Source organism: Fukomys damarensis, unplaced genomic scaffold (assembly GCF_012274545.1).
Source record: "Fukomys damarensis isolate Sample0158 unplaced genomic scaffold, DMR_v1.0_HiC HiC_scaffold_32, whole genome shotgun sequence".
Classification (NCBI taxonomy): domain Eukaryota; kingdom Metazoa; phylum Chordata; class Mammalia; order Rodentia; family Bathyergidae; genus Fukomys; species Fukomys damarensis.
In genome coordinates, this window is record NW_022900944.1 from 43,089,877 (window position 1) to 43,113,663 (window position 23,787).

General features: G+C 37.1%; 1 protein-coding gene across 1 annotated transcript in view; it reads right to left on the reverse strand.

Annotated features, from left to right (window-relative positions):
* Cdyl2 (chromodomain Y like 2) overlaps positions 1–23,787 on the reverse strand; it is a 273,199-nt gene that overhangs the window by 196,053 nt on the left and 53,359 nt on the right. The gene's annotated exons all lie outside the window — the stretch shown is intronic.

Sequence of the window (23,787 nt, forward strand, 5' to 3'; positions counted from 1 at the left end):
TTCTGCATGAAGTAAAACCAGCATGACATGGACAAGTCCAAGGTCTGCCACCAAGGTAAGCTCTACCTGGGCCCCCTTGGACCATGACTGTAGTGGTCTCTGAATGCCTGGGTGGCTAAGCACGGTGCAATGATTCCCAGGGAACTAATTCCCTGGGGGGCTCTTCTCAAATAGCAGGCCTAGGGCTCTTTTCTCAAATGACAGGTTTACATTTTTTATTGTATGAAAAATAAACCAAAACAATAAGAGAATAACAACAGTTAATACACTGTGTATCATTATTATCAGTTACTTAGAATACAAGGCATATACCAAAAAGACTCTTATGACAAGAAACACACAGATAATAACAAAACTTTCTTTTCAATGAACTAAGATAAAATAATAGTATAAATGAAATAGTAATAAAATAAAATAGTATTGAAACAATGGAATATGTGATTTGGGTTTACACTTTTGTACACTTGAGCCAGCAATGTGCTGCGTCTCGCTGATTCCTTAAATTTCCTTACACCATGTTTCTTCTTGTCCTGGTTCTTTTGGTTTCTTTTTAATGATGCTAATTCCATCAGCAATCATACCTTCTTTGGCCTCAAATTTATTCATGCTTCTTTTCTGGCCAAAAATTAAATTTCTCAAATCCTTCAAATTATTTTTTGCTCCAGATTCTCTTTATAACACTGGTTAAAAGCAGGCAGCAGTACACACGCCACAGCCTGAACTTTGGACTGCCTTGAAATTTCCTCTGTGGGATAAATCAGTTCATAGCCCTTAAATTCGGCCTTCCACAAAGTCTCACATCATCAGCAAAATATAGATAAGCTCTTTGCCAGAATGTAGCATGTATAGCATTGAGTCCAATTCCCAAGAGCGTCCCCTTCTGAAACATCTTGATCCTGGCCTCTACTCTTTACATTTTTATCAGCATTCTGATCTTCTGAATTTTGACCAGAAATATCTATTAGGCTCTGCTTACGGCATGGTAGGGATCTCTAGCTCACAACTCTAAACCTTTCCAAATTCCTTCTGGAAACCAGTTCCAAAGGCTTTTGAAACACATGACCATATAGTCACAGTAAGGACTATATTTCTATAGGACCAATTTTCTGTATTGGTCAGATTTCCTTTTGCTGAAACAAAATTCCCTGACACCTAGAATTTCAAGGAAAAAATGTTTTATTGGCTCACAGTTTTGAGGTTTCAGTCCATGGCTGGCTGACTTTCAAGACAGGCGAATTTTAGCACAGGGTATGGTGGGGGCAAAACAGCTCTCTTCGTGGTGGCTGGGAAAAGCAAGAGATATACCCTCTAAAGACCCCTTCCGAGTGACTCACTTCTGACTGGGTCTTCTCTCCTAATAGTACCCACTCGCGAGTATAGAGCCTCCATGATCTATCACCTATCTGGAAGTATCTTAATCCAGTTAAGTTGACAATTAAGCTTAACAGTCGCAGTTTCTTTTCCAAGTCAACATTTTTCTCTTCTCTGTTCTCCAAGGGTGCCAGTGTCCTAAAAACTGGTGCATCTGCCTCCTGGTGGCAAACATGAGTGCACCGTGTACCCCCACAATCACTAACAGTCTTTCCCCCTTTCCTCAACCATCTCAGGAAGAGGAATTTCTAGCCTTCCTTGGCACCGGGGAGCCCACTTACTCTACAATATTAATACTAGTTTCTGGAAGGCTTCGAACTTCCTGACCTGATTTGGAAGACCTGGTTTATCTAAGATCAGCAGTGGGGTCAAGAAGGGGCCTCATGAAGAATTAGGAAGATACGGATGCAATGCCTTGAAAAAATAAGGAAGGCTTTTGGAGCCCACTAGGAAAAGCTTCTTGGCTACACCTCTTAGGACTACCAAACATAAAACAGCCTCAGGGAAAGAAGGTGGGGAAGAATGAGAATCAGAGTAGATGCCTATCACAGTGTCATGAATCATCGTGTCCTTTAACAATTCTAGAACATATCATTACTTTACTGTCTCTATATCTGTGCTGAATACCTTCCATTTGTCCCTCTTGGTCCACCGTCCATGACTTTTTCTGCCCACAGTGTTGCCCTGTATGGGTTACAAAAGGATTCTCTTGGTCTCTGGCTTCTTCTGTACAGTGAATGAAAGGAGCTGGCAGGGACTGGAGGGTAGAAAGAGACTGAATCAGGGTAGTTACTGTCTGAGCTCTCTCCATTCTGGGAGGCAGCCGGAAGGCAGCTATGTGTACATGAACCCCTGCTCTGTGCCCCATAAAGGCTTCTTCCCTCCCCTGTCAGACCTAAGGTGCTTCAGGTTATCACTATGCCCAGGTTGATTTCCTCAAACTATGCCCACATCTTTGCACATACTTTATTGATCTCATCTCAAATTATCTGGATTGTAGGCACCATTTCTTTTCCACCAGGATCTTAGCCATGTGCCTCTCTCTGCCTCAGTGCCCTTCCCTGGCCTTCTCTGCCTCATGAGCTTCTACTGATACTTCAAGGAGGAGCAAACACATCACCTCCTCTGTGAGGAAGAAACACTGCCGAGTGGAGCCCTGCAGATCTGGGACTCTGTCCTGGCTCTGCTCTGTGGTTAGGAACAGGTTTGATTCTCCGAAGATGGTGGTTAGGAACCTACCTGAAGGTTATGGCACCTTCCTGAGGACTAAACCGTCAGAAAATGCTAGTCCCCATCCCCATGGTATCAACAATGATCCATACAATTCCTTTGCTCCCATAACATTTCAGCTTTACTGAAATGACACCCATCTAGAACAATTTGTCCATTTATAGTGTAGAACTCAGAAATAGCTTTTTGTATAATTGCAGAGTTGCGCATGTATCGCCACAATCAATGCATTACTCTGAAAAAGAAACTCCACTTCACTATTCAGCATCCCTTTCCCTATTCTCCTCCCCTGCCATCCCTAGGCAACCACTGATCTACTTTTTGTTACCATAGATGTGTCTACTCTGGGCATTTCATAGAAACGGTATCACATAGTATGTGGTCCTCTGTGACTGCTTTCTTTCACTCAGAGGAATGTTTGCAAGGATTATTCGTGTTGTACTAGGTGTTAGTATTTCATTCTGCTTTATTGCCAAGTAATTTCCCCTTTTGGAACATACCACGTTTTGTTCCACATGCCAGCTGATGGACATTTGGATGGTTTCTACTTTGGGGATGCTGTGAATTCTCTGAGCATTTGCAGGTCCCCCAGTATTTTGTGCAGACCTGCAGCAGAGCTGTGACCACACAGTGTAACTCTCATTTGTTAACGTTTCTGTCTGCTCTTTTCCCCAGTCCCCACTCCCTCACTTGTGAGTAGAGCTGCACTGTAGGAAATGAGTAACCGTGTGGGCCAGTTGAGTTTAAAAGATGAATGTGAGATTACTGACGTCCTGACTCACAGAGGGCTGAAGGACGAACAACACTAACTGCTCCCTAGCACTCAGATCTCAGTACTTCACTGTATATTTGAGAAGGTGGGAACAGAAAATAAAAATCAATGTAGAGTCTGATGGGTCATGTGGCTCAAGATTAAAAAACTGCACAGTAAACAAGGACAGCATATGTGTGGGGTTAAGTATTATCTATTGAAAGTGGACTGTAGGAGGCTCTGTATATGGAGATGCATGGATAGGGTTGTTAGAATATAATGGTACAATGATTGAAAGAATTCCCAAATCAGGATGACACAAACATGATGGTTTTAAAACACAGATGTCTAGGGCCGGGGATTTAGCTCAGTGGTTCGGTGGCCTGCCTTGCAAGCGCAAGGACCCAAGTTCAATCCCCTGTACCAAAAAAAATAAATAAAACACTGATGTCTCGGCTATTATTAAACAAGAAGAAGGAAATAAGGGGAGAGGAATGTAACAGAGAGAAATACGGGAATGAATATGATCAAAATATGTTACACACTAGTATGAAAATGACACACTGAAACCCAATATTTTGTAGAATTAATATGCACTAATTTTTTTTCAATGCTGTCTCAAAACACAGCATAAGCTCATGCATCAGATAAGGAATTGCAGCTGAGGATTTAGCTCAGTGGCACTGTGCCTGCCTCATGAGCGCAAGGTCCTGAGTTCGATCCTGGTAAACATAAACAAAGAGAGTCGGGGAAGACAAATGTGGTCGGTTTAGGCATTTCTGCAAAGGACAGATTAAATAATCTCTGGATGGATGAAAGTGATACGGTGAGCCTGTGTATTTGTGAGAACCGCAGTAAGAATCATCCTACCATCTTTGTCAATCTTCTGACTCTGCAAATGTGAAACCATCCTCCCTGGGTCCCCTCTCTTGCCTCGAAGCCATTCGGGGCCAAGAAAATATTAGATAGCACACTAAAGTAAAATCCAACTGGATTAAAGATCTAAATATTAAAACAGAAACACTAAATTTACTGGAAGATAAGTTAGGCAGAACTCTGGAAGACATTGGCATAGGAAAAGACTATGAACAAATCCTCAGTAGCACAGGAACTAGCAGAAAGAACAACTGGGATCTCATCTTACTAAAAAGCTTCTGTACTGCAAAAGAAACCACCAACAGAACTAAAAGACAACCTACAATGTGGGAAAAAATTTTACCAGCTGCTCCTCAGACAAAGGACTATTATGTAGAATATATAAAGAACTCAAAACAACCAGCCACTTCAAATATAAAGACCCAATTCAAAAATGGGCATCCGAAATGAACAGACATTTCTCAGACAAAGAAGTCAAAGCAGCAAGTAAATATATGAAAAAATGCTCCACATCACTGGTCATTCAAGAGATGCAAATGAAAACAACCCTGAGATTCCACCTCACCCCACAAAGAATGGCTGCTATCAAGAAATCAATCAATACCAAATATTGGTGGGGGTTTTGGGGAGAAAGGAACCCTTCTCCATTGTCGGTGGGAGTGCAGACTGGTGCAACCACTATGGAAATCAATATGGAGATACCTCAAAGAGCTGGGACTAGAGGTTCCATTTGACTCTGCCATCCCTCTGCTGGGTATCTTTTCAAAAGAATGAAAGGAATCATACCACAGTGATATATTCACACCAATGTTTATAGCGGCACAGTTTGTAATAGCTAAAACTTGCAAACAGCCCATTTGACCATCAGTTGGAAACTGGATAAAGAAGATGTGGTTTTTCTATAAAATGGAATACTACTTAGCCATAAATAATGGTAAAATAGATTCATTCATAGGAAAATGGACACATATTGACGAAATACTCCTAAGTGAAATAAATAAGTCACACATGTAAATTCTGAATAGTTTCTCTGGTGTGAAAAGCTATAAAGGTACATAAGATCCTAATGAGATAATTGGCCGTGTGAAATAGGAAGAAAAGGGCTAAAGGTGTAGAGAAAAAGGGAAGGGTAGGGGAAAGGTAATAAGGGAAAAGAAAAAAATATGACAAAATAGCCAGGGATTTAGCTCAGCAGTTCAGTGGCCTGCCTTGCAAGTGCAAGGACCCAAGTTCAATCCCCGGTACCAAAAAAAAAGACAAAATGAAAAAATGGAAATAAAGTGTTTGTAAATGGGGAGGGGAGGAAGGGGTGTAGGGAGGGCAGGGACAAGAGGAAAAAAAAAGACAACCAAGACATGTCATGTAAAGGTACAAGATCCCAATAATGAATGTAATTGTACTGTATACCTAGAATGTACCAATAAACTCAATAAAAGAAAAAAAAAGAAAATATTAGATAACAAGGCAACAAAGTTACTTGTCTGTGGACTTATAAATGTTGACAAGTGATGTCCCAGCCATTGCGGTAGCTGCCAATTGCTTTTCCGCTTCCTTCCACAAGGACACATGGCGGAGCCCACTTGGAGATGCTATGAGAAGACATCAAGAGGAATCATAAAACTCTGAAGTTCAAGAGAAAGGAGTGAAGGGCAGCATAAGGTTCAAAGGAGATTTCCCCCTAAAATACTTTTACAATGAAAGATCGTTTAACTAGAATGGCTGTGATCTGACCTCTCACAGAACAATGTATTTTAGATTTACATATCCTAACCTCAAAGGAGTGCACTGATAAAAAGAAAAGGAAAAAAGGGATCTTAGAAAATTCTGTATGACCTGTGATAGAGTAAAAAATAAATTCGCTTTAAAAGCATATATATCCTAGAAGAATTTTTATCTAAAATAAACGTTACCATGCATACTAACCAAAGGAGGTGTTGAACATGTCACCCTTCCACATCCATTAACGCAACCTGGGAAAAGGGGGGAAAGTGACAAATATCTAAAACATTAACAGTAGAAACACAACAGATATATTTAACTCCTACACAGAGTTTGCTTTGCACTTGTGCCCTGTAAAAATACTACATATGTTTTAAAAAATGATGAATTAGTTTTCAAATAAAGTTTTTATTTTCTTTTCAGGAAATCCTTGTCTGTCTGTGGCACAGGTCCCTACGGGCAGGACTTGGATAGGATGAACAACAGCACAGAGACGAAGGGAACGAACAGTGTTGTGGCATTGATGAAAAGACCCCCTACCTGCTTTCTGGAGCTTTAATTTTCTTTTTCTGGTTTGTCTTTCGGCCTCTACATCTGAGCCATCTCGTGCTCAGTAATAAATGACATTTATCCTGTGAAATTTATGAGCTTTTCACAGTATACAATGGCACTGGAGAAAGACAATCTTCATTCATCTACTCCAACCCCCACCTCCGCAGACATAGTCAGTGGTGCTCACAAATACCATTCACTTCAAGAAGTTCTCCTTCAATCATTATAATAAATGAGTTTTTAAAAAATAGATGGTGGTTTTTAAAAGTAAAGGATACAGCAAATACATAACAATTACATCACACACTCCTTTTAAGCTCCTGGATAAATGATGTACTAAACTTCATTAAATGAAAGAGTTCAGAAAAGATGTGCCTCTTACATTCAGTTAGACACGAGCAATATATTTTCTATGAAATAAGAACAATCTAGCACAAAATATAACTCTCTTTTAAATTTTTAATTAAAAGAACAGTTGGCCAGATGTGGCAGCGGATCAGGGGCCTGTGGCAGGAAGACTGCAGGTTCAATGTCAGCTTTGGCAACTACATAGGACACTGTCTCAAAATAAAAACTAAAAAAGGGCTGGGAACATAGCTCCATGTGAAGGCCTTAGATCGGAACCCCAGTACTACAAACAAAAAAGAACAATCGTATATGCAGGACTTAATGCTACCAAAACACAATTTAAAGATGCATATGTAATTTTAAATTGAGACGCAGTAACAGAACTTCTAAAAACAATTATAAAACCAATATTGAATGAAAGTAAAAATGAGTATAGATGAGTATATTAGATAGGTAACTTTCATAGATTTCAAAGATTCAACTTATGAGTAGACAGTTCTGCAGGAAGACTGAGCTAACAGATCAATGCAATAAGCAAAACTGCAAAAAGAGAAAATGAATACAAACTAAGCAGTTTTTACTTCTGAGACTAAAATAACCAACTATATTTCAGGCAAAATGGACAAGCAAACATGAACACCAAGGTATAGAATAGTCAAATTTTCAAAGAAAAATAAAGAACTGAAAAGTACCTTTTAGACTAGGCAACCCAGAAGTCATGGAAAGAGAAATTTCTGGAAGGAACAATCTTCTGTCATGACCTTCACTTCCTTGCCAGTTTATTCTCAACCAGTTAATGGTGACGTCCACCTGCCCCACCGAAATGTCTCTCACAAGAAAAACAAGTGCCTTGTTGCTACTAAATTTAACAGACATGGTTAAACCCTTGTCTTATTTGATCAGCCTTGAACATTCAACACCTCTGCCTATTGTTTGGGGTCAAACATCTTTTTCCTCTCCTTTCCACCTTTTCTAAGTAACTTTACTCATTTTCCTTTTCTGTGTCTCCTTTCTCCATTTTTAACACTGGCCAATTCACCAGCCTCTGCCCTTCTTGACTTCATCCACACAGTTCCTGTGTGCAATTACATCTTCTCTCCAAGTCTCTGTTGTAATCAGTATGCCCACAATCTCCAAACCCAAATCTCCAGCTCAGTGCTACCTTATAAGCCCCAAACCAATATGTTTTGTTTCCTGTATGGAGCTAGACCCAACCTCATAATTACTTTTCTCTCTCAGACTTGTAGTTGTGCCATTATAGCTCAGTAAATGACACCATATCTATTTCACTTCTCAAACTAGAAATCTCAGTTAATTTCAACTCCTCTTCCACTTGCAGAGAAAGAGAGAGAGAGAGAGAGAGAGAGAGAGAGAGAGAGAGAGAGAGCCAATAACATGTTGATTTAACATGTTAAATGTTTTCCACATCTCTATAGTTCTTTCCGCACCGACTCCGTCACCTTAGCCCAAGCCTCAATTATCTTTCAACCACATTCCTGAAGTAGCCTTCAATTTGACCTCCTAGCAACAAAACATGTGTCTCTCCCCAAATCTATTCCCTCTGCACCCAGAGAGAGCTTTCAGAATAAAAGGCTGGTTGTGTTAACCACCCAAGCCTACCATCCATAGCTATTTAAAACTTTCATTTTGGCTCTTCTTTTGGAATAATATCTTAAAACTCAATCTTCTGAAACCCCCATCGTTGCATACTATAACCATCATTATTTCTTTTGCATGAAATCTTCCAGTATTGCCTGATATGGCACCTCCTTCTCTACCTCTGCAACGGCATAGGATTTTTTTCTTTGTCTATACATTTTCTTTCCCTCTCACTTCCTTCCTCTCAACCTGGCCAATGTTGGCTTATGATTGAAGTTTCCTCTTTTGTGTTGTCACTTCCTCAGGAAAGTTTCTCTTTCCTCCATGGATCAAATTATTCTAGCTATGTGTCCACTATTGCCCTCTTGACTCTGATAACATTCATCATACTTCTAATTATGTATTAACCATCAGTCATCCACAATTGATTCGAAGCAACAGAAAGACTTAAGCTGTCACTCTCAGTGCTGTAGTCTCGGGTTTTATAAAAATGTGTAATATTAGTACATATTTAATAAGTATTTGTGAAGTTAAACCTAAAAGAGAAAATACTATGCACGCTTTTGAGAAAAGTAAGGACTAAATGAGGAATAAAAATAAGATATATCAAAAATTTCCCCTCTACAGCAATTCATGCCATAAGACTGTGAAGTTGTGGCCATAGGGCTTCAAGGGGAAAAGTTCTTGGTTCCAGTATTTTAATTTATACATGTGTTAAAGATAAGAGAAAGAGAGAATTAGTCAAGAGGGAAATATGTCATTTGAGTATCTTTCCTCCAATGTTAGTTGATATTACATTAACAATGTAGATATATATATAAACAATATGATATACGTATAGCCGTGCATGGCTGAACAATGGGACACATTCTGAGAAATGCACTGTCAGGCAGCACTCTCACTGTGTGACCATCATAGTACTCATTTACACACACTTGTGTGTAACAACCAATCACTTCAAGTAGCCTCTTGATGCAATCAAGGGTGAGGTCAACATAAGACGTATGAGGCTCTATGGGCTGGAGATTTAGCTCAGTGGTTCTGCCACCTGCTTCACAAGCACAAGGTCCCAAGTTCAATCCCCAGTGCCACACAAAAATAAATCAATAAGTAAAGATACATGAGGCTCTGGAGTTGTGGTGTGGTGTGATACACTTTCACACAAGTAGAAGACAAACATTGTAGGCTAAGGATTAAGAAGTGTTGTGCACAGTCACCACCTCCCCACGGTGATTATTATGTGCTGCAAACATGAACTAATGAAAATAAAAGAATTAATAGAAATTACAGAATAGTAAATATGTAAACTGGCAATGGTCAATTCTTATCATTATCAAACATCATAGCATGTGTCATACTTCTGAGTGGCAGGTGAGTAGATCTGTTTACACCAGCACCACCTAAAACATCTGAATAAGACATTGCACTCTGACATCACCGTGACTACATCAGCACTAGACAAAAGGAATCTTTGAGCTCCACTATAATCTTCTGCACCCCACCATGGATGCAGTCTGTTATTGACCAAAGTGTCGTGCAGCACTTGACTGCATTTGAGATGTTTGAAAGCAAGCAAGAACTGAAAAATTAGGATCACACAGAAAAGTATTGCTGAACTCTGAAAGCAAGCAAAGGTCTGGGATCGAGGAATAAAAGCATATGGGCCTCTCTTGCTGTGGAGGTGGCTGCAGGGACAACATACAGGGCAAGCCAGCCTGTTCAACTGCACCTTTTCTGAACTGAAGAAAGGAACTGGCTTGGAAGAGAGCAGTAGACTGTCTGGAAAATGACCAAAAAGGAGAAGAGGGTCAGGGCCTCCCCAGTGTTCTGATTTCCGCTTAGTCTCTGATTAAAACTGCAATTCAGTGACTAACAGCAGTGTATTCCCCTTGCATTTGTGTCATTAGTAGGACTTTCCGGAAAGGTCCCCTTTCCTCTCCTCTATATTTTAAAATCATCTGTGCTGCCAGGAGTTGTGGATGGGAAAAGGAACCTGGTATGGACCAGGAACAGGGTGAGGACCCCAAATTCCAAGGAGCCCTCCAGCTTTAGAACTGATGTATCTGATCTATGAAAACTCAGGCGAAAGAAGAGAGCTAACCTGACTCATCCAGCATAATTACTCATCACTCAAGATGATGCAGAAGAAAAATGGAATGCATACAAACAGGCTTTGGCCAAGAGAATTCCAGGCCTGGAGTACTGTAACATGAAAATAATAATTCAATCTTCCCATGATCAGGTTTACTCCATTAAACTATGAAGAAATTATGAGGAATACTTACAACAAGATGTGAAAATATGCTGATCTTCTAAGTAAAAAAAAGATTGGGAAATCTGGACAAAAGAAGCCTCACCTAATTTTTTAACTCTTCAAAAATACAGCATAAAAGTTTAAAACATACAAAGAACAATTTTAAAGAGCATGTATGACACTGCAGAGAATCAAATGAGAGAAGCAGCAGAGAACAAAGGCGATAAATACTCAAGTAACACAGAACATTTAAACATATATTTAAAAGATGAAAGAAGACAAAGACAGAAAGGCAGATTCCAGAGATACAACCTAGACATACATAGAAGGTGTACTTAGAACAGAAAAAAGAACAATTGTACTGAAAACAAAAATAATAGATACGACAAAAGAAAATTTTATATATATATAAGCATCTGGTATTGTACATTGGATGCATTAACCATTTTTAAGACAGTTTAGTGAGTGGAACAAAATGGAACATATATTTAAAACAAACTGAAATTCAAGAACTGGAAAACCTCACAAGGACAACAGAACAACTGTTACCATCAAAGGAATTAAAATCAAGTTGAATTAAAAGCGTAAATTAAATAGTGGCACCATTTGTGCTGGCTAAGACCTAGAGACAGCCCAACTGCCTATCTAAACTGGATAAAGACGATATGGGGGTTTTTTTAATATAAAATAGGAGTACTACTCAGCCATAAAGAAAGAGAAATTAGAGACATTTATAGCTAAATGGATGCACACTGAGCCCACACTCTTAAGTGAAATAGGACACTTATGTGTAAATACCAAATAGTTTCTCTGGTATGAATGACTAAAAGTATAAATAAGAATCAACATGTATGATTGATAATGTAAAATAGGAAGAAAAGGTCTAAAGGTGTAGGGGAAGTGGGAGGGGTAGGGGAAATGAAAGAAGGGAAAAGAAAAATATGAGAAAAGGAAAAAATAGAAACAAAGTCTTTGTAAATAGGGAAGGGTGGAGGGGGTAAAGGGAGGGCAGAGGGTTGGGAAAAAAATTAAAACCAAGATACATCATGTAAAGGTACAAAATCCCAATGATGAATGTAACCATACTATATACCTAGAAAGTACCAATAAACAATGAGAAAAAAAGCAGTGCTAGTGCACAAGAGAGTGACTATTTTAAAAAAATGAATTCCAAACACAAGGACACAAATAAGTAAAAAATACAAGGATATTCCATGAAACACCAATCATAGAAAAGTTGGGGTAACTACTTAACAAAGTAGACTTCAAGATAACATATATTATTAGGGATAAAAAGAGACATGTCATAATGACAAAAAGTTCAGTACATAAGGAAGATATTGTCTTAGTTACTCTCTCATTGCTAAGACAAAATACCAAACACTCAAAGTTAAAGGAGGAAAGGTCATTTCAGCTCACAGTTTGTAGAGGTTTCAGTTCATAGGAGGCCACTCCACGGAAGAGCAGCATGGCAGAGGGACAACACAGAAGAGAAATAGTTCATGATATGTTAGGCAGAAGACAGTGAGGCAGCCAGCAACTGCAGCAAGCCTGCCTTCCATCTGTCCCTTTTTATTCCAGCCAGGCTACAAGCCTATTGATTGATGCCACCATTCCCAAGGTGGGGCTGCCATTTTCCACCCCTTAATCCCACCCTCACACACCCCTAATCCACACTCACACACCCTACATACAGGCACCTCTGAAATACCCCTCCTATTACCACAGGAGGTTTTGAGGGGACATTTGGATACAAGCCATAACAGACATAATGATCTTTTATGTGCTCAATGACAAAGATTCAAAACGCATGAGAAAAAGCCTGGCAAAACTAAAAGAAGAAACAGATATTTGCATAATGATAGTTGAAGGTTATAGAATTCTTAACTCAATGTTAGACTGAGCAAAAAGAATATCAGCAAAGATGTAGAAGTCTGGAACAACACTGTCAACCAATTGAACTTAATTGAAACTTACACAAAACTATGTCTAACTCCAGTAGAACACACATTCTTCTCAAGTGCACATGGAACATAGCCCAAGATAGAACCATACGTTGGGCCAAGGAAAATGTCTCAATAACTTTAGAATGACTGAAATCATTAGAATACATTATATAGGCTGGGTGTGATGGCGCATGACTGTAATCCCAGCACTCCAGAGGCTGAGGCAGGAGGATTGCTGTGAGTTCAAGACCAGCCTGGGTGACATAGTGAGTTCCTGGTCAGTCTCAACTACACAGTGAGACCCTGTCTCAAAAAAAATAGATGACAGGGAGATTTGTTTTTTCAAATGGAAAGGGGATCTAGAGATGAAGAGATGGGGGAGAAAGGGAAAGTAAAAAGAATTATGATGTGTTATGTATATGTACCAACTCCCTACAATGAATGTAATCATTATATACTCAAACATTCTAATGTTTTTTTTAATTTTAAAAAAAGAAATGTAAAAAAATATAACAATAGATAAGAGAATACAAATAATTAAGATAATAAAAGAAAAAAATAGAATATAAACAAATACTTGAGAATATCAGTATATGCAAAACATAGCTATTTAAAAGAAGAATTCAAATAATAATTTATAGATAAAGTGACCAAGAAAAAAAAGTATATCCCAATATTAGGAATAAAAATGACACTCACTATAGATCTTACAGACATTAAAAGATAATAAGAGACTCTATGAACAGCTCATGCTAATAAATGTGACAGCTTCAGTGAAATAGATTAATTCCTTGAAAGACACTACATAACAAAATTGAAACAAGAAGAAATATAAGGCTTGAAAAACCTCCTTTATGTTAAAGAAATTGAATTCAGATTTTTAAAAGTTTCCACAAACTCCATTTTAACGCTTTCAATGATGAATTCTTTCAAACATTTAAGCAAGAAACAATACCAATCATGCTCTTTCAGAAAAACAATAAACGAGATAAAATCCCCTTGTAATTTTGAGCCCAGTATTACCCTGACAACAAAAGAAGACACTACAAAAAAATTAAAAGTATATATTCCTCATGAACATAGACCAAAAAATCTTCAATAAACTAGAAAATCAAAGGACTGGGGATTTAGCTCAGTGGTTCTGCCGCCTGCCTTGAAAATCAAGCCCAACAATATATAAATTGCGTAATATGTCACAACCAAATATGCTACAACACAGAAGTGCGATGTTGGTTTAACATTTGAAGATTAAGCAAAGTAGTCATTTTCACACTTTGAAAACTGAAACCATGTGATCATCAATAGACACAGCAAAGGAATTTGACAAATTTCAACATTGTTCATGGCAAAACCTGTGAGAAGTATAGAAATAGAAGAGATCTTTCTCATGCTGATAATGATAATGAAAATACATGAAAAACCAACAAGTAACATGATACTTAATGTAAAAAGGCTGCAAATTTTCCTCCTATTATCAAGAAACCTGCAAGAATGTTCACTCCATAACTTCCACTCAAGAATTTCCATGGTGGCCCTATCCAGTATAACAAAGAAAGAAAAAGAAATAAAGGACAGGAGCTTTAGAGAAGTAAACTACCTCTTTTCATAGATGGTACTGTCATATTCAAAGACTGTCATAACAAATACACCTTGAAACTGGGAATTGTGAAGTAAATGTGTCAATGTCTGAAGGTAGATGAAAACACAACATATAATAATCAGTTGCCTTTCAATTTAACAACCAAAACTGAAACTTATAAAAGATATCATTTATAATAGTATAATAAACATGATGGACAGACTTTCCAGAACATTTACAAGACCTCTACACACAAAAAAATGCTCAGATAAAGAAGACCTAGATAAGTGGATATATATCCCATATTAATGTATTGAAGGGTTCAATGTAGTAACAATGTCAGGTCTCATAAAGTTTGCCTATTATTTAATGCAATTATTGTCAGAATCTCATTAGAAATATTTGTAGAAATTATGAAGCTAATTCTAAAAGGTATACAACACTGTAAATAAATTAGAATAGTCTATAAAATATTTAAATAGAGGTAGTAGCATATGCTTATAATCCCAGCAGTGTGGAAGGCAAAAACAAAATGATTGTAAGTTCAAGCTCAGCCTGGGTAATTTAGTGACTTAGCCATACCCTGTCACAAAATAAAAAATAAAATAAGAGCTGAGGATGTAGCTCATTCAGTGTGAATGTCCTGAGTTCAATCTCCTCTACTGCAAAAAAACAAAGGAAATGAAGGAAGGAGAGAAGAGAAAGACCTACTTCAAGTCTTACTCATAAATTTTAGTAATAAAAAACATGGTAATAAGAATAGACCATAAGTCAATAGAACAGAAACAAGATTCTACGAAGAAATTCACTTTCAAATAAAGTCAGTTGATTTTGCATTAAAATGACAAGTTCCAATTTATTTCAATGGAGAGAGTCTTTTGGACAAAAGGTACTGAAACATCTACAGATCTATTGGAAATAACCTAAATAACCATCGTCTAATGGCAAACACAACAATTAGACCAAAATGAATCTTAGACATATATCTAAAATAAACAACTTCTAGAAGTAGCCAGACCTGGTGGGACATGCCTGTAATCTCATTACTCTAGAGGCTGAGGCAGAAGAATTACTGCAAGTTTGAGGCCAGTATGGGTTATATAATGAGTTCAAGGCCAGCCTGAAGTATGCAGCAAGAGTCTGTCTCAAAAACACACAAACAAAACCCACAGAACTTCTGGAAGTAAATACAGGGTTCTGCAACTGTGAAGTAGGCAATGATAGGACATAGAAGGCATTCAATATAAAAGAAAACTGTTAATAAACTGGGCTTCAACAGAATTTAAACTTTTACTCTTCAAATAGACATAGGTTATTAGAAAGAACAACAAGAAAAACAACAAAATGAGAGAAATTACTACATATCTGTTAATAGTAATCATGAATGTAAATGATAGTACTACTCCAATTAAAAGACACAGATTGATTGGATTAAAAAAAACAAGACTCAACATTTGTTGCTTGTAAGAAACCCATCTCTCCAGAAAAGAAATATACAGGCCAAAAGTGAAAATGAAATTCCAGCAAATGGAATCCAAAAGCAAGCAAGAGTATTATATTCATAGCTAACAAAAGAGGCCACAAGACAAAATTAGTCAGGAAATATAAAAAAGTTCACTACATGAAAGGAATGATCCATCGAGGTTTAAGTAGAGTATGAGGTATAATAAAAAAAATAATCTGCAATAATATAGAAGATCCTAGTAAGATTACTGACATTGAGAAATGGGAAGAAAGGAGCTAAATGTGTAGGGAAGGTGTGATGGGCAGGGGAAGGGTAAAAAGGGAAAAGAAAAAAAATGTGAGATAATGAAAAGATGGAAATAAAGTGGTTGTAGATGGGGAGGGGAGGAGGGGGTAAAGGGAGGGCAGGGACAAGGGGAAAAAATGAGAACCAAGACTTGCCATGTAGAGGTACAAGATCCCAACAATGAATGTAACTGTACTGTATCCCTAAAATGTACCAATAAACTCAATTAAAGCTCAAAAAATACAATGTATGTTTAAACTTCTAAGAAATTATTACAGCAAACAAAATGTTGTCATTAATCACCCTCAAAATACTTCCAGTTACTTCAAACACACTTCACCTACCATTTTTGCCACTTCCTGAAGCAGTCCTGGAAGCCTTCTTGCATAAGTGTCTTTGGTTGCATTCTCATGGCTGTCTTGATATCTTGATCAATTAAAAATGTTTACTTTTCATGGTCATTTTGACTTTGGGAAAAGCCAGAAATTGCACAGTGCAAGACTCAGTGACTAGGGTGAATGACAACACACCATGAGGTTTTTATGAGCCTTCATTTTCCTTAGACGACATCTGGCAACATTTACTGTATTTTTTACCATGTCTTGTAAAGACATTCATGAAAGATAACTTCTAGAACTGCTTCAGAAAGTAGCAAGAATAATGGGATAAGTGTATTTGAATCAAGAGGAAGTATTCTGAGGGAGAATTAATGGCCATGTGTCTTACTGTAATATTTTTAAAAATTGAATCATTCATTGTATTTGTCAATGACTCCCTTGTAAACATATATGCTTTAAAATTTAATGAACCTAGTTTCAAAAAACAAACATTAATGGACATAGGCCCCAACACAATAATAATGGGTAATTTCAATATCATCAATACATAACTAGCCTAGACAAAAAGTAAAGAAACGTCAGAGTTAAACTGTACTGTAAATCAAATAGGCTTAGAAATCTATACAATATTATACCCAATAGCTGCAGAATACATATTATCTTCAAGAGTTTATGAAACTTTCTCTAATATATGTCACATTTTAGGCCAAAAAAGCAAGATATAGCAAATATTTTTAAATTAGATAATTTCTTGGATCTTTCCAGACGATAATGAAATAAAACTAGAAATCAACAGCAAGAAAAACTATACAAACACATAGAGATTTAATAATACAATTTGAACATTGAAGAAATCAGACAGGAAATTAAAAATTTCCTAGAATCAAATGAAAACACAAACACAATATACAAGGATCAGTAGTACACATTGAAATCAGTTTAAGCTATAAAAAGCCTCTTTCTTCAAAAAGAAATAAGTTTATAGCTATAAATTCCTACATTAAAAAACCAAAGAGATCTCAAAAACCTTCTATTACATCTCAAAGGTAGAAAAACAAGAGTAAGTCAAACTTTAAATCAGTAGAAAAAGAGATAATAAAGATAAAAACTGAAATAAATGAAATAGAGACTAAAACAATAATCCAAAGATAAATGAAACAGAGTTGGTTCTTTAAAGGGTGAATAAAATTGACATATTCTTATCTGAATTAACCAAAAGAGAGAAGACTTAACTAAATAAAATTAGATTCAAAAAGAAGACAAGCACACCAATGAAATCTAAAGAGTCACAAGGGAGTATTTTGAAAATTTATATTCTAACAATTTGAAAAATCAGGAAATGGACAATTTTCTAAACACAGATGACCTACCAAAGATGAACCAAGAGAATATTAAAAAGCTAAACAAATCAATAACAAGTAATGACATTTAAGCAGTAATAAAATGCCCCCCAACAAAGAAAAGTCCAAGACTGGGCAGAATCACTGTAAAATTTTACCAGATTTTTTATAAATAACACCAATGGTCCTCAAACTATCCCATAAAATAGGGTGGAAAGAAAACCTTCCAAATACATTCTATGAAGGCAGAATTAACTTCTTACCAACACCTGATACAGACACATAAAATAATAATATATCCTCGTGTACATAGATGCAAAAATCCACAATAAAATACTTGTAAATAAAATTCAGCATTGAAAAATATATACACCAAGAACAAGCTGGTTTGACTCCAGGGCTGAAAGGACAGTTCAACATATACAAAAGAGTAAATGTAATATAGCACGTAAATAGAGTCAAGGATAACAGTCACCTGATTCTCTCAGGAAGTGAAAGACAAAGGTCTTTGATAAAATTCAACATGCTTTCATGATAAAAAGCCCTGAAGAAACCTGGATTTGAAGGATGATAGCTCAACATAATAAAAGCTACATATGATACAAACATAGCCAACATCATATCAAATGGGGAAAAACTAAAAGTATTTCCTCTAAAATTGGGAGTAAGAAAAAGGTGTCCACTGTTACCACTCTGATTCAATATAGTACTGAAATTGTAGTTAGAGAAATCAGATAAGAAAGAAAGAAAGAAAGAAAGAAAGAAAGAAAGAAAGAAAGAAAGAAAGAAAGAAAGAAGGAAAGAGGGAGGAAGGGAGAGAAAGAGAGAGAGAAAGAAAGAGAGAGAGCACTAGCAAAGGAAGAAGTCAAATTATTACTGTTTCCAGATTAACTGATTCTGTACTTAGAAGACACTGACAACTCCACCAAAAGACTTAGATTTCACAATTAAATTCAGCAAAGTAACCACTCCTGTTCAATGTAGCTCTGGAATTAGACACAGCAAATAGACAAAAGAAAGAAACAAAAGGAATAAAGCTAGGAAATGAAGAAGTTAAATTGTCATTGTTTGCAAATGACATGATACTTTATATAGAATACCCCAAGAACTCCACCTAAAGTTTTCTAGACTTAATATCCAAATTCATCAGAGTAGCTGGATACAGGTTCGACACACAAAAGTCAGTAGTCTTCCTGTATATATGAACAACAGACTCACTAAGAGAGGAAATGGAGAAACCACTCCTTTCACAATCGCACCCAAAATGATGAAATACCAAGGAATCAATCTAATGAAAGAAATAAAAGACCTCTACTCTGAAAACTATAGCACTCTGAAAAGAAAGATACAAAAAGATATCAGAAAATGGAAAGACATCCCTTGCTCCTGGGTAGGAAGAACCAATATGGCCATACTTTCAAAACTGCTATACAGATTCAATGCAATCCCAATTGAAATTCCAATGGTATATTTCACAAAAATTGATAAAACAATCCAAAAATTCAAGAAGAGACTTAGAATAGCAAAAGCAATTCTAGGCAACAAAGACAAGGCTGAGGGTATCACAATCTCCAATTTGAAACTATACTACGATGTTACTGTGATAAAAAGAGCATGACACTGGCAAATAAATACACCTGAGAATCAGTGGAACAGATTAGAAGATGCAGAAACAACTCCACACTCAGCCACCTCATCTTTGACAAAGGAGCCAAACACCCTCACTGGAGGAAAGATAGCCTCTTTAATAAATGGTGTTGGAAAAATTGGGTATCAACTACAATTTACAAGACTACAATTAGACCCATATCTCTCACCATGCACTAAACTAAAATTGAAATGGATCAAAGATCTAAATATTAAAACAGAAACACTAAACCAGCTGGAAGAGAGGTTAGGTAGAACTCTTGAAGACATTGGTATAGGAAAAGACTTCATGAACAAAACCTCAGTTGCACATGAACTAGCACAAAGAATCAGTAACTGGGATCTCATCTTATTAAAAAGTTTCTGCACAGCAAGAGAAACCACCAACAGAGTGAAGAGACAACACACAATGTGGGAAAAAATTTTCACCTGTAGTTCCTCAGACAAAAATCTACTATCTAGAATATATAAAGAACTTTAAAAAATCAGACCCCTCCCCAGATTTAAAGACCCAATCCAAAAATGGATATCTGAAATGAGCAGACATTTCTCAGCCAAAAAAGGTAGAAACAGCAAATAAACACATGAAAAAATGTTCAACATCACTGGTCATTTGAGAGATACAAATGTAAACAATGCTGAGATTCCACCTCACCCCAGAAAGAATGGCTGCTGTCATGAAATCAACCAATAACAAATGCTGACGGGAATGTGGGGAAAGAGGAACCCTCCTGTACTGCTGGTGGGAGTGTAGACTGTGCAACCACTGTGGAAATCACTATGAAGATACCTCAAAGAACTAGGATTGGAAGTCCCATTTGACACAGCTATTTCCCTGCTAGGTATCTTCCCAAAAGAATTAAAAGAATCATACTATAATGATATATGTGCACCCATGTTCATAGCAGCACAGTTTGTAATAGCTAAAACTTGGAAACAACCCAATTGCCCATCTATTGGAGACTGGATAAAGAAGATGTGGGGCATTTCATAAAATGGAGTACTACTCAGCCATAAATAATGAGAAACTAGATGCACAATGATGCCATAGTCTTAAGTGAAATAAATAGGACACACATGTAAACACTGAATAGTTTCTCTGGTGTGAGAAACTGAAAGTGTAAATGAAGATCAAAATGTATAATAGATAACTGTGAAATAGGAAGAAAAGGTCCAAATGGGGAAGGGGAAGTGGGAGGGGTAAGGGAAAGGAAAGAAGGGAAAGGAAAAAAATATGAGAAAAGGAAAAAATGGAAACAAAGTCTTGTTATTAGGGAGGTGTGGAAGGAAGGGCAGGGAAATGGGGTGAAAAATAAGAACCAAGATACATCATGTAAAGGTACAAATTCCCAATGATGAATGTGATCATATTATATACCTAAAATGTACCAATAAATAAAAACAAATATAAAATTACACATGCAAAAAAATTCAGCAAAGTAGCAGGATACAAAATTGACAGACAAAAATCAGTAACTCAGCCATACACCAATAACAAGCCTGCTAAGAAAAAAGTCAGGAAAACCGTCTTATTCATTAGTGCCTCCTAAAAATAATAAAATACCTATAAATTAAGTAAAGAGGTAAAAATTTTTCTACAACGCAAGTCGTAAAACAGTGGGGAAAGGGGCCAGGGATTTAGCTCAGTGGTTCCGCCGCCTGCCTCGCAAGCCTAAGGTCCCAAGTTCAATCCCCAGTACAAAGAAAAAAAAAAAGTGGAGAAAGAAATTGAAGAAGATCCTAGAATATGGCCTCTCATGTTCGTAGATTAGGATAATTAATGTTATTAAAATGGACATTACCAAAAGCAGTCTTCAGATTCAACGTAATCTCCAACAAAATACAAATAACATTCTTCACAGAACTAAAGAACTATAATCCTCAAATTCATCTGGAAGCGCATGTGTACACACACACACAGAAACTGTGAAGAACCAAAGCAATCCTAATACAAAGAGCAGTGCTAGAGGCGCCAAAATATCTAAACTAAAATATACTACAGACCTACACTAATAACACAGCATTGTATTGGCATAAAAACAGACACACGAACCACTGGAATAGAATAGAGGAACCAGAAACGAACCTGTGCATTTATGGCCATCTGATTCTCAACAAAGGGGCCAAAGATATAGTTTATAGAAGAGACAGCCTCTTCAAAGAAGAGTGCTGGGAAACTGATACCCACAGGCAGAAGATCAGAACGATGTCCCTATCTCTCTCTGTTTCTTATACAAAACCCAACTCCAAGTGGATTCTAGACCTTAGTGGAAGACATGAAACTTTGAAACTACTGGGGGAAAGCACTTCAAGAAGTGGCCATAGACAATGATTTCCTGAATAGGACTCCACTAGTTCAGAAACAAAAGCAACAGCTGACAAATTGAATTGCATCAAATTAAAAATCCACCGTACAGCAAAGGAAATAATCGAGAGGCAACACAATGGGAAATGTCTTTACTAGTTATTCATCTAACAAAGGATTAGTATCCAGCATACATGAAGAACAAACTTTTCAACAACAAAGTAATCAATCAATAAATTAGCAAGTGATCGGAACAGACACTTCACAAAAGATGGCCAATGAATATGTGGAAAATACTTAACATCTTTAGCCATTAGTGAAATGCAGATCCAAACTGCACTGATGATAAATAAATAAATAAATAAATAAATAAATGGTGCAGATGATGTACAGAAAAGGAATGTTTATACATTCTTGGCAGTGATGTAAACTAGCGCAGTCGCTGCTAGAAATAGTGTGGAAATTCCTCAACAAACTAAAAACACAACTACCTTCTGACTCAGCTCTACCCTGAGTATATACTACAAGGAAATTAAGTCAGCATTCATATCATTGTTGTAGCACTATTACAATAGGCAAGTTATGGAATCAGTCTGGGTGCCTGCCAACAGATGAATGGATAAAAAAATACAGAATATATAAACAAGGGAATTTCATTCAGTCATAAAGAAACAGGAAATCCTGCCACAGATGGAACTAGAAATCATTGTATTAAGCAAAAAGAGCCAGACGTACAAAGATAAGTAGTGCATGTTTTTTCTCCTATGGGGAAAAGGAAAGGAGGGAGGAAGGGAGAGAGAGAGGGAGGGGAGGAAAACAGGGAGGGAGGCAGAAAGTGACCTGAAATGAGGAATGGTCAGGAACGGGGAAAGGGACAGGGGAGGGAGGAGAGAGGGGAGAACATGGAAAGGTATTAGGGAGGTTGGAAATAATCAAAGCACAATATGTGCATATATGAAAATGATACCGTAACGCTATTAGTTTGTACACTTAATATTATTCTATTTTATAACAGAAATAAATTAATTTGAAAAAGAAGAGAGAAATACACTGAATGGCATTAGGCAGAAGGAAAGATTTGTGAATTTAAAGATATAGGTGTACAAACTACCCAAAAAGAAACACATAAGCTGGGCATGGTGGCGCACACCTATAATCCCAGCACTTGGGAGGCTGAGGCAGGAGGATCGTCATGAGATCAAGGCAACCTGAACTACAGAGCAAGACCCTATCTCAAAGAATAATAATTAATAATAATAATAATAATAATAATAATAATAATATAATAATAATAACCTTACAGGGCTGGGGATTTAGCTCTGTGGCACTGCATCTGCCTCATAAGTGCAAGGTCCTGAGTTTGATCCCTAACTGGGAAAAAAAAAAAACTTATACACTAAACATTAGCAGTACATCAGGGACCTATGGGATCTCCATTTTAAGTGCTCTAATATATATGTGGTTGGAGATTCCGTGAGAAAAGAGGTGAGCATGGACAGAAAATTAAAATTTGAAGACTAGGACTGGGGATTTAGCTCAGTGGTTCTACTACCTGCCTCTCTAGTGCAAGGTCCAGAGTTCGATCCCCGGTGCCAAAAATAATTAAATAAATCATAAATAAATAAAATGTGAGGACTAGTGACCAAAATTTTTCCAAATTTGGGGAAAACTATAAATCGTGAGATCTCCAGAAAAGCTCAGCAAATCCCAAGCACAAGAAACATAAAGAAAAGTATGGCCAGGCACACTATTAACCAATTTGCAGAAAAGCACTGGGGAGGGAAGAAATGTTTAAAGAAGCCAGAGGAAAAAAAGATTCATTATGTACTAAGAAACAAAGAAAAGAATGGCACTAGATTTCTCATTGGAAAGAATGTAAGCAGGAATAGATGGGGCAATATCTCTGAACGACTCAGGAAGAAGAGGCTGTGAGTCTAGAACGCTGGACTCAGCTCTAACCCAAAAAACATAGTCTCGAAGCCAAAGGTGAGATACGGGTATGTTCATAAATATAAGAGTAGAGTGAATTCATCGGTGGCACCACAAAGAATATTAAAGGAAACCCTTCTGGCATAAGGGAAATGATCTGGCGGGTACTTTGAGAGCTCCCCCAAAGATCTTCTCTCTTGGTGAGATCTGTAAGTTCCAGCCATTTCAATAACTTTAAAAATTAGCTTTAGTT